General features: G+C 39.6%; 1 non-coding gene across 1 annotated transcript; it reads right to left on the bottom strand.

Annotated features, from left to right (window-relative positions):
- Positions 1 to 10529: 10529 nt before the first annotated feature.
- Positions 10530 to 10636, bottom strand: LOC128280306 (small nucleolar RNA R71). The gene has a single exon (XR_008270486.1). It is a non-coding gene; the product is annotated as a small nucleolar RNA R71 (small nucleolar RNA).
- Positions 10637 to 10850: the final 214 nt, after the last annotated feature.

Raw genomic sequence — 10850 nt, 5'->3', positions numbered from 1 at the left:
AATTCACCTTTATAACACTAAATCAATCATCAAAAATGTCACACACAAATTAACACATATCATAGGCATCAAAATAAATTTTAAATTATTTTTATGCCTCGGTTTTGTGGTCCCGAAACCACATTCTGACTAGGGTCAATTTTGGGCTGTCACAATGGGCGTGTCATGGCCGTGTGAGGGACACGGGCGTATGCCAGGCCATGTGAAAACCCCTATAGGTTCGAATTGAAAAATAAATTCACACAGGTTAGGGACATAGGCGTGTGCAGATATGCCCAGGCCGTGTGAGCTTCATGGGCCTTCAGCACGATCATGTTAAATCGACACAAGGGTGTGTCACTTTTCCATATGGGCATGTGCCCTATTTACATTGAATTTTTTTAAAGTTTTATAAAGTACTTAGTTAAGTCTCGGATTTTTTTTTAAGCGTGTTTTAGGACTCGTGGTCTTGTGTTAGGGACTTTATGTTTGGTTTTCAAAGAGTTTTAATTTGGACAAAAATTTATAGAATGGAATGTTTGTAAGCATGTGTTTAAGTACGGTAACATCCCGCATCCAGTTCCGGCGTCGAACTCGGGTAAGGGGTGTTACATTTAGTGGTATCAGAGCTATGGTTTAGTCAATTCTCGAACTAACCTAGTATGAGTACAGGTTTAGCTATACATGCCAAAAAAATATTGTAATAATGTGACGACTCCTAAAAAATTTAAATTGTGTTTTCATATAGTAAATGGATCCTGACGGAGCTATTGTGGACGATGTGGAGAGTAATGCGCTGGCTCCCGTTGAAGGGATTGCGCCAGTCGAAAGTGGGCCAGTGACATTGAGTCAGGGCGGAGGGGGCTAGAGAAGCCTACCTCCATATGATGGATACTTGGTACTCGAAGTTCATTCATGCAAATCCGAACATTCTGCCTCCCCCACCTCCTTCGATTCCTCAGCCTACCCATATTGTAACACCCCAAAATATAGGTACTTATTTTCTGTATATTGTGTAACTCAAGTGCATACTTGTCTTAATGGTTAAGTTTTCTAGGAAGCACCTGAGAAGTCTTGGGTTCAAGCTTGGGCATTTGCAAAAATCTTTTTTTAGGAAATTAACCCTTGCCGTTGTTAGTAGAATTTTAAATTATTGTGAGCAAAATATGTCATAAAATGCCTATTAGTCTAGGGGATTGAGGTGTGTGGAGTGTTTCTTGGGGTCTAAGGTTCGAGGAGTGGCATTGAAAAAGGAGCATATTATTTTGCTGCAGGTGTCGTGGAAGTGTTTGAGGTGGACTAAAATTGAGGTGTTTGAATGGACTTTGAATTGAATGATTGAGAGGGAGTGGACGACATAGAGGAATTGTAGGAGGAATAAAGGGGATTTGGATAGAGGTGTGGGCGGTTGGAGTGTTTGAGGGGTATAGGGTTTGTGTAGCCGAGTTTTAGGAGGGATTATAGGAAAAAGAATAAGGGAGGTGAGAGGAGAGGAAGAAGTGTGTCGAAATTAGACTGTGGCACTCAGGATTTCGGTTAGGGGATGAGTTGAGTACTCTACTTCGGTTTGTGAATTTTCTAAATACTCTCTTATCATTTTCGGCTTCTATTATGCTTTCGGGTTCTTTTTATTCCTTGCTTTGGGGCAGTCGAATGTTGGCTATTAACCATTAGGGTTTTTTGTGGGTTGTTCTTTGCTTGCGCCGAATAGGCAACTTTCTCTTTATTCTCTTATTGGTTTCCCTCTTGGTTGGCTACTTCTTCTTCTTTTTCTCTCAATTGTTTCTCTTTGTGACTGAATACTCTTCTTTTACCTCCATAACCCTTGCCGAATCTCTACTAGTTGTATTTCATTTGGTTTTGAGCCGACATCATTCCCTTTATTACTAGCCGAATACCCTCTTCTCTTGAAGCCGAATCTCCCCGCACTGAATTAAGGTAACTTGGTTCTTCTTGGCTTATAGTCGAACATTGCTATTGCCACCACCACTATTTTGGGTTCTCAATTGTTCTTTTTCCCTTTCTTTTCTCTCTGTCGTAGTAACTTTTCGCTCTAACACCATCTTTTGTCTGCTATCTCTGACAGAGGTGTGATTGTTCATCTCGTGCCTCGATTTTAGGATGTACTATTGTAGGCCGAATACTGCTTTCTACCTTTCTTAGTTCCACATTTCAGTAAGTTGTTTTACTTGGTTCAAGTTATTCGCGTATATGGTGTTGGTTAATAAGATTCAGCGGTAATGCAGATTTTTGCCAAGGATCTTGAAGTTCATCTTAGTTAGCGGTTTAAGGCGGATAAACCACTTTCATTTGAATTAGGACAGGTAATATCAGATGGGAATTAAGTGTTAATAAGAGGGTGTTAACCTTATCAACTATATGACTGACATTGGGTCATGTCTGATTATAGGTTGGTGTTCACGGAGATTTGCGCTCTTCTATCAAACAGGTGTGTAACCATACTGCTATAAACGTAGATCGGTAAAAGCCAAAAAAGAATATGATTATTGATGCTGCACGAGCATGCGCTCGCTTGTGTGGTAATCTGAATGCCTAAAATGTGGAAATTTGATTGTGGAGGCCACCATGAGCGAATTCATGGGCATAGGCCGTTTTGGGCCATGTTGGGCCGAAATGGGTTGTGTAGGCCCCACACGGGTAAACTACATGAAAGCATGGAGAATATTGGGCTAGGCTGTGTAGTTCACATGGCCAGGGCGATTACTGGGCTAAACGGGCTCCACAGGTATGTGGGCCTACAATATGGGCCTTAGGCCCATTTTCACTGTTTGATTGTTAAGGTTGCACGGGTCTCTCGAGACGACTGTAGACCTACTGTTGGGTCAGAAAGTATACCTAAACCCTAATTTGATGAAATGACGATTATACCCTTATGAGGTAAAATGACTGATATACCTCCATGATATATATGTCTGTAATTGAGCATGACATGTTGCATACACGTATGATATTATGACATGACATATTGCATGGGGATGGGTTTATTATATTTGGAGGAAGTGTACTATACTGGCAGCTTTACTGCATATACAGTTTAGTGCTGCAACCGGTGTTATATTTTGGAGTGTAGGGATGGGTGGGTTGATTTTATCCCTACATAGAGTGTAGGACTAATCGGAGTGGAGTGCAGTGGATGGATGGGTAGGATTTTTTTTGCATTCTGTTACTACTACTAAAATGGGCTAAGGCCCACACTGATACTAATACTGCAATAGGCTAAAGCCCTAAGTGGAAATGAACTGTTACTGTAACAGGCTTAGGCCCAGGTTGGGATCGCCACTGTATGACTGACTATTTGTTTGATAAGGGATTACACACTCAGTTTTCATAAACTCACCCTTCTGCTTCTCTACGCAGGTAATCCTTAGGCGGATCATTGCTGCGAGGGACTCGATGGTGGCCATACAATTACATTTGCTTACATTTTTAACTTTTAATTTATAAGTATTTAATTTGGGTTTTTTTTTTTGTAATAAGGCCTCTCTATGTTTTTATTTGGGATTTATTTACTTGATTCATATCTGATAGTGGTAGGTCATGGATCTTCAAAAAGATAAATGCTTTTCAAACACCACGTATACGCAACATATTCTAAAAAGCTTCCACAAAAAACCTTGTTTTTAAAATGTAATGGGAATCTAATATGTTTAACATTTTGCTAAGACAACTTAAGTTTTAACAATGAACAAGATATCCTAAACATACGTTAAGTCCGCAAAGGGGTTTTAGTATAACACGAATTTTTCAACGAGATTATGTTTTTTGAAACACATTTCAATGTGACATCGCAGATTCAGCCATAACGTCTAGGTCGAGTTTAGGATATTACATTTAGTGGTATCAGAGTCAAGTTGCAAAACTCGGTTGTGGATTTGGGTTTCTTTTAAAATTAAATTTCGAAAAAGAACTGTTTCAAATGATTTGAAATATTTAGAAATGTTTTACAAAATATATGGTACACCGAGTCTCCAGCGTCGATCCTGTAAGTTCTCTAAAATTACTGCTTGTTTAAATTGAAATACTGAGACTACTATAGGTAGCAGACTATACTTAAATACTCTATTTAGGGTAAACTGAATTTGCAGTGAAATTGCGATCTGCGAAAACAAAAACTCTAAATTACTGATACTATTTTTTATATAACATCTGTTAATAAACACTGGAACCATAAACTGATGCATAAAACTGTTAATACAAATAATACGCAAAGCGATAATGAGCACCAAAGGTACTTGTGGAAGGGGTACAAAAGGCCACGGCGGAGGTTATAGAGGTGTTTAGGCTGGGTCTTTGGCCTCAGGCCATATGCCTAATAATGAAGCTAGAAAGGCACCGGCTACACCTGTGGCTGAGACTGGGTCACACAATCTTGCAGTTAGGGATGACACACTGTCCTAAGCTATGTTGTGAATTTTGGAAAGGGTCGTTGGGCCTAATACTGGTACTGTGGGTCGTGGGTCAGTTACGAAACAACTTTGGTCTAATGGGGCTGAAATTTTTACGGGTATTGCTAGAGTTGCCCCTAATGTTGCTGAATATTGAATTGAGGCCACAGAGAGGATCATGGATGACCTCGACTACACCCCAGAGTAGAAACTAAAAGGTGCAGCATCGTTGCTACGAGATGAAGCCTATTAATGGCAGCTTACAATTAAAGAGGGTACTCAGCCCGACCGATTGACTTTGGAATTTTTCAAGACTGCGTTCCAAGGAAAATATGTGGGCGTTAGTTATGTGGATCCCCGGAGGAGAGATTTTTTGAATTTGACCTAGGGGGATAAATTTGTGGCTAAATATGAGTCTGAATTTATGCGATTAAGCCACTATGCATGTGAAATGGTGGCAACTAATTATGAGCCTGTATTCGTTTCGAGGTTGGCCTCAAGGATAGCTTAAAGATTCTGATAGCTCCACAGAGGGAGTGAAATTTTGTTGATTTGGTCGATAAGGCAAAGATCGCCTAGGATGTGAAGCGTGCTGAGCACCAGAACCGTGAGAAGGAAAAGGGTAGGAACAAGAAGGATGCAAAGCCCCCAAGTTCATTTCAAAGGCCTAAAAAAAAGGCCAGAGTTGATAGGCCAGTCAAAGTTGGGCCCCCTATTCCTGCTTCTAGACCACAGCCCTGTACGGATTGTGGGAGACGCCATCAGGGTGAATGTTGGAAAAAGATTGGGGCATGTTTGATGTGCAGATCATTAGAGCACCGTATCGGAGATCGCCCAATGCCCGATCAGATGCAAGTTACTGGTATGGGTACTGTTCAGCCGCTGAGAGGTGTTCAGTAGCCACAGAGAGGCCGTGGTCAGGCTAGGGGTGGAAATGGTATGGGCCATAGTCGTGGAGCACCAGGTAGAGGTGCTGGTTATACTGAGGCGAGGCAGCTAGCACTGGTTTATGTTGCACGTCACCGAGAGGACGGGGATGCCCCAAATGTTATTACGGGTACGTTCTTTATCCATAATGTACCTTATACTACATTGATTGATGTTGGGTCTATGCATTCTTATATAGCATGCACTGTATCTGAGACTTTGGGTGTAATGGTTGAAAACACTACGAGTGAGATTACTGTGTTGAGTCCATTAGGGAAGTCAGTGAGAGTGAATGAACTATTTAAGGATGTACCTTTGGAGGTTCAAGGAGTGATCTTTTTGGCGGATTTAATAAAACTCCCTTTTGGAGAATTCGACATAATACTGTGTATGGACTGGTTGGTTAAGCATCAAGTGAATTTGGACTGTGCTGCAAAGCGGGTGGTATTGAAAACTACAGAGGGTGATGAGGTTGTGGTAATTGGAGAGCGTTGGAATTATTTGTCAAATTTGATTTCTGCACAGAAATAGTCCGTAAAGGTTGTGAGGCGTATCTAGCACATATCGGTGTCTCTAATGTTAAGGTTTTATCTCTTAAACATATCAGAACAGTTAAGGACTTTCCAGATGTCTTTCCCTATGAATTACCTGGGTTACCTCCTAGAAATGAGGTTGAGTTTGGAATTGAGCTCCTGCCTGGTATAGCTCTGGTATCTATCGCCCCTTATAGAATGACACTGAAGGAGCTTGGAGAGCTCAAGGCTTAGATTCAAGAGTTACTAGATCAAGGGTTTGTCCGCCCTAGTGTGTCTCTGTGAGGAGCACTGGTTTTATTTGTGAAAAACAAGGATGGAACCATGCATGTGTGCATTGATTACTGACAACTAAATAAGGTAACCATTAAGAATAAATACCCCATACAGAGTATAGATGATCTATTCGACCAGTTTCGAAGAGCTTTAGTCTTTTCTAAGATTGATCTCCGATTGGGGTATCATCAATTGAGAGTTAAGAAGGCTGATGTTTACATGACAACATTTAGGACTCGTTATGGTCATTACGAGTTCCTAGTAATGACACTTGGACTGAAGAATGCACCAGTGACTTTAATGGATCTGATGAATCAAGTATTCCAACCCTATCTAGACTAGTTCATAGTGGTTTTTATAGATGACATTCTGGTGTATTCGAGAACTGAAGATGAGCATGATGCACATCTCTGAGTGGTTTTGCAAATTCTGAGGGAGAAACAAATGTACGTTAAATTTAGCAATTGTGAATTCTGGCTACGAGAGGTACCTTTTCTGGGTCATGTGGTGTCTGTTGAGGGGATTAGGGTCGATCATCAAAAAATTGAAGCTATTCTGGATTGGAAGCAGCATAAGTCGGTATTTTAGATTCGAATTTTTCTGTGTCTGGCAGGGTATTATAGTCGGTATTAGAGCTAATATTGAGTTATGTGACTCAAAGAAAAGGCAAATGGAAAGATCATTTTAGACCTCATCCACGAAATTGTGGGAGTTTCCTACTTGAACAAATGTGTCGACAGGATTTTCAAGCAGAACCAAGAATAAGCAGTATGTGGCGTCTAAAGCTCAGACCACTTCCATTGTGATCGTTAGTAGCACTCGACTGAATAGACCGAAGTGTTTGCAGTGTGGTAGACAACAGTTAAGCATTCCTTGTCACTATGAGTTCCTTAACACTAAATATTAGTTAGTTTCGGATGAGATACGGGCACTATGAGTTCCTTGTCATGCATTGTGGCTTAACAAACACCCCCGTCGTGTTTATGGACTTGATGAATTGTATTTTTTAGCCGTACTTGGATAAGTTTGTGGTTGTTTTTATCGACGATATATTAATTTATTCTCGTGATGAGAGTGAGCACACGGAGCATTTAAGAACTGTTTTGATGACATTAAGAGATAAGCAGTTGTATGTCAAGTTTAGTAAAAGTGATTTTTGGCTCCGAGAGGTTGGATTCTTGGGACACATTGTGTTGGGCGATGAAATTAGAGTTGACCCGAGTAAAATCTCAGCTATTGTTGAGTGGAAACTGCTGAGAAATGTATCGGAGATTAGAAGCTTTCTAGGCTTAGTGATTTACTACAGGTGATTCGTTAAAGGATTCTCCTTGATTGCTACTCTGATGACGAGGTTGCTACAGAAGGACGTCAAGTTCGAGTGGACAGAAAAATGCCAATAGAGTTTTGAAAAACTTAAGGCGTTGTTAACTGAAGCCCCAATTTTAGTGAAACTAGAACCGGGAAAAGAATTTGTAGTGTATAGTGATGCATCCTTAAATGGATTAGGATGCGTGCTCATGCAAGAAGGTAAGGTGATAGTGTATGCCTCGAGACAACTGAAGCTGTATGAGAAAAACTATCCGACTCATGACTTAGAGTTAGCCGCCATAGTGTTCACACTGAAGATTTGGAGACACCATCTATATGGCGAGAAATGCCGAGTATTCACTGACCATAAAAGCCTAAAATACTTGATGACTTAAAAGGATTTGAATCTACGGCAACGAAGGTGGCTGGAGTTGATTAAAGATTACGAGTTAGTAATTGACTATCACCTCGAAAAGGTGAACATAGTCGTTGATACATTAAGTAGGAAGTCATTGTTTGCCTTGAGAGCTATGAATACTCAGTTGTCTGTAATCTAAGATGGTTCGATTCTAGTAGAGTTAAAAGCTAGACCTATGTTTTTTCAAGAGATTTGTGAAGCTCAGAAGAGTGATAAAGATTTACAAGCCAAGATGACTCAGTGTGAGACAGTTGACGAATCAGACTTACGGATTAGTACCGACGGTTGTTTGACGTTCCGAGATAGGGTTTGTGTACCTAGAGATGATGAGTTTATTGGGAAAATTCTTCACGAGGCACATAGTAGTTGTATGTCCATCCATCCGGGTAGTACTAAAATGTATAATGACTTGAAGAGATTGTATTGGTGGCTGGGCATGAAAAGAGACATCTCAGAGTTTGTGTTGAAATGTTTAACTTGTCAGCAAGTGAAAGCCGAGCACCAAGTACCTTCGAGTTTACTTTAGCCTGTGATGGTTCCCGAATGGAAATGGGATCGAATTACCATGGATTTTGTGACGGGATTGCCGTTGTCATCCTCAAAGAAAGATGTTGTTTGGGTCATAGTTAATCGACTAACGAAATCAGTTCATGATAAATCGTAATATATACATATTTTTACCCCATGCTTGGTATATTTATGATGAATTTTTCCTTGATTTTATTGAATTCGATACTCCTAATTCTTTAAATTCATATCTTATACTCAGGCAAGCTTAGGATAACAAAAAAAGCGAGAAACGGGCCAAAAACAGACAAACTGGGCCTAAATCAATGTTTCACACGGCCTAGGGAGTTCCACACGGATAATCCATACGCCCGTGTATAATGGTCGTGTCGACATTAATCCAAGTTAGAATTGCACACGACTTGAGCATCTTCACACGGACGTTTGCCACGCCCGTGTCCCTGTCAAGCCCAAGTCTAGTTCTACTACGAAAAGGCTTATTTTGGGCTAATTTGGGCATTCAAAAGTCTATATAAAGACCCTAAAAGAGGATGAGAGGGACATACAAAGTTGGAGGCAGAAAATACTCGCAATTAGCCATCGAAATCTCCTCAGAGCCAGGATCTACATTAAGACTAAAGATTTCTATCCAATTTCCTAGAAGTTCTTGGGTTCTCTTTATGTTTTGTTGTTTTCCAAACTTTGATATGTTTTCAATTATTATTATGAACTAAACTCCCTAAATACCTAAGGGAGATGAACCCTATGACGAACCTTATTATGCTTTGATTTATATGATAAATACTTGTTCTTATTCTTAATTATGAGTTTTAATTCTTGCTTTAATATTTCAGGATATTAATCCAGGTTTTTGATATACTTATTTAGAGGAGCAAAAGTCCCTGTTTAAGAGTAGATCATTCATAATTAAGCGGAGTTGAATGCAATCCTAGAGATAGGACGACATTAATCTACCGGATTACAGTCAAATCTAATAAGGGAGTCTATAGATCAAATTAAGGCGACAATAGGGATTTTAATTAGAAAGAGATTTCAATTAATCAACCTAGAGTCAGTTATTCTTAGTCTTGAGAGAGATATTAACATAAATTAGGGATTTCTACGGAATAAGTCAAGTGAATAAATCGTCTAAGTCAAAGGTAATAAGTAAAGTCTAGGTGGATTCTTTCTTGGGTATTGTCTTCTCAATTGGTTTTCCTAAAGTATTTTCCAATTTTCGCCTCTGTCGTGATCTTAGATAAATTAGAAAATTAGTTTAGTTTAAAAACACCCTTAAATTCTTAGGCTAGATAATAAAAAGAGAGTAACTACTAGTACTTTTAGTCCTCGTGGATACGATATTTCGGTCTCACCATAACTATACTGCTGTTCGATAGGTGCGCTTGCCTTAAGTCGAATTATTAGTTAGTTTCACGACCATCTAGTTTTTGGCGCCGTTGCCGGGGACTAATATATTAAGAACGCTTAATTTTTATTACTTTAGCCATTTTTTTATTTTTTTCGCAACTTAGTTATATTTTTGCTTAAATTACTAAATTTTCTTTTATTTACTTCTGGCAGGTTTTATAGTTTATGACTAGAAGAAACCCGTCAGGACCTTTACTTTTTGATAATAAGATTGAAAGCACAACTCGCAGAAACTGAAGAGAGATAAGGCGAAGCCTACGATACATAAAGGAAGGGCAAGAGGATGATATTCAAACCACAACTGAGGAGATGGCTGATAATCATAATAATCAGCTACCTCCTGTGGCTGTTGCGAACCCAGTAAATCAGGATCCTGCTCCTCGTATTATGTATGATTATGCTAAACCTAGTTTAACAGGAGCTGAATCGAGTATAGTTAGACCTACTATTGCTGCAAATAATTTTGGACTGAAACCTAACACGATTCAAAGGATACAACAGTTTGTTCAGTTTGATGGTTTGCAGGATGAGGATCCAAACACTCATTTAGCAAACTTTCTGGAATTTTGCGACACCTTGAAGATCAATAGTGCTTCTGACGATTCCATTCGCCTTCGATTATTTCCTTTTTCATTGAGGAATAAGGCTAAATAGTGGTTGAACTCGTTACCACGAGGATCAATCACCACTTGGGAACAAATGACCCAAAAGTTTCTGCTTAAATTTTTCCCGCAGGCTAAAACAGCTAAACTAAGAAATGATATTTCTTCTTTTGTGCAGATGGATTTAGAAACACTCTATGACACATGGGAGAGATACAAGGATCTATTGAGAAGATGCCCTCACCATGGGCTACCACTTTGGCTACAGGTTCAAAGTTTTCACAACGGACTGAATCCTTCGACTAGACAGATGATTGACGCAGCTGCTGGTGGGACCATTAATAATAAGACACTTGAAGAGGCCTATGAATTTATAGAAGAGATGTCATTGAATAATTATCAGTGGCAAGTCATGAGGACAAAGCTGACGAAAGTGGCCGGTGTTTTTAACGTCGATTCAGTTACT

The sequence above is a fragment of the Gossypium arboreum genome, chromosome 8 (assembly GCF_025698485.1).
Source record: "Gossypium arboreum isolate Shixiya-1 chromosome 8, ASM2569848v2, whole genome shotgun sequence".
Lineage (NCBI taxonomy): Eukaryota > Viridiplantae > Streptophyta > Magnoliopsida > Malvales > Malvaceae > Gossypium > Gossypium arboreum.
The sequence above is the reverse complement of the archived record's forward strand: the minus strand, read 5'-3'. Positions and strand labels throughout refer to the sequence as shown.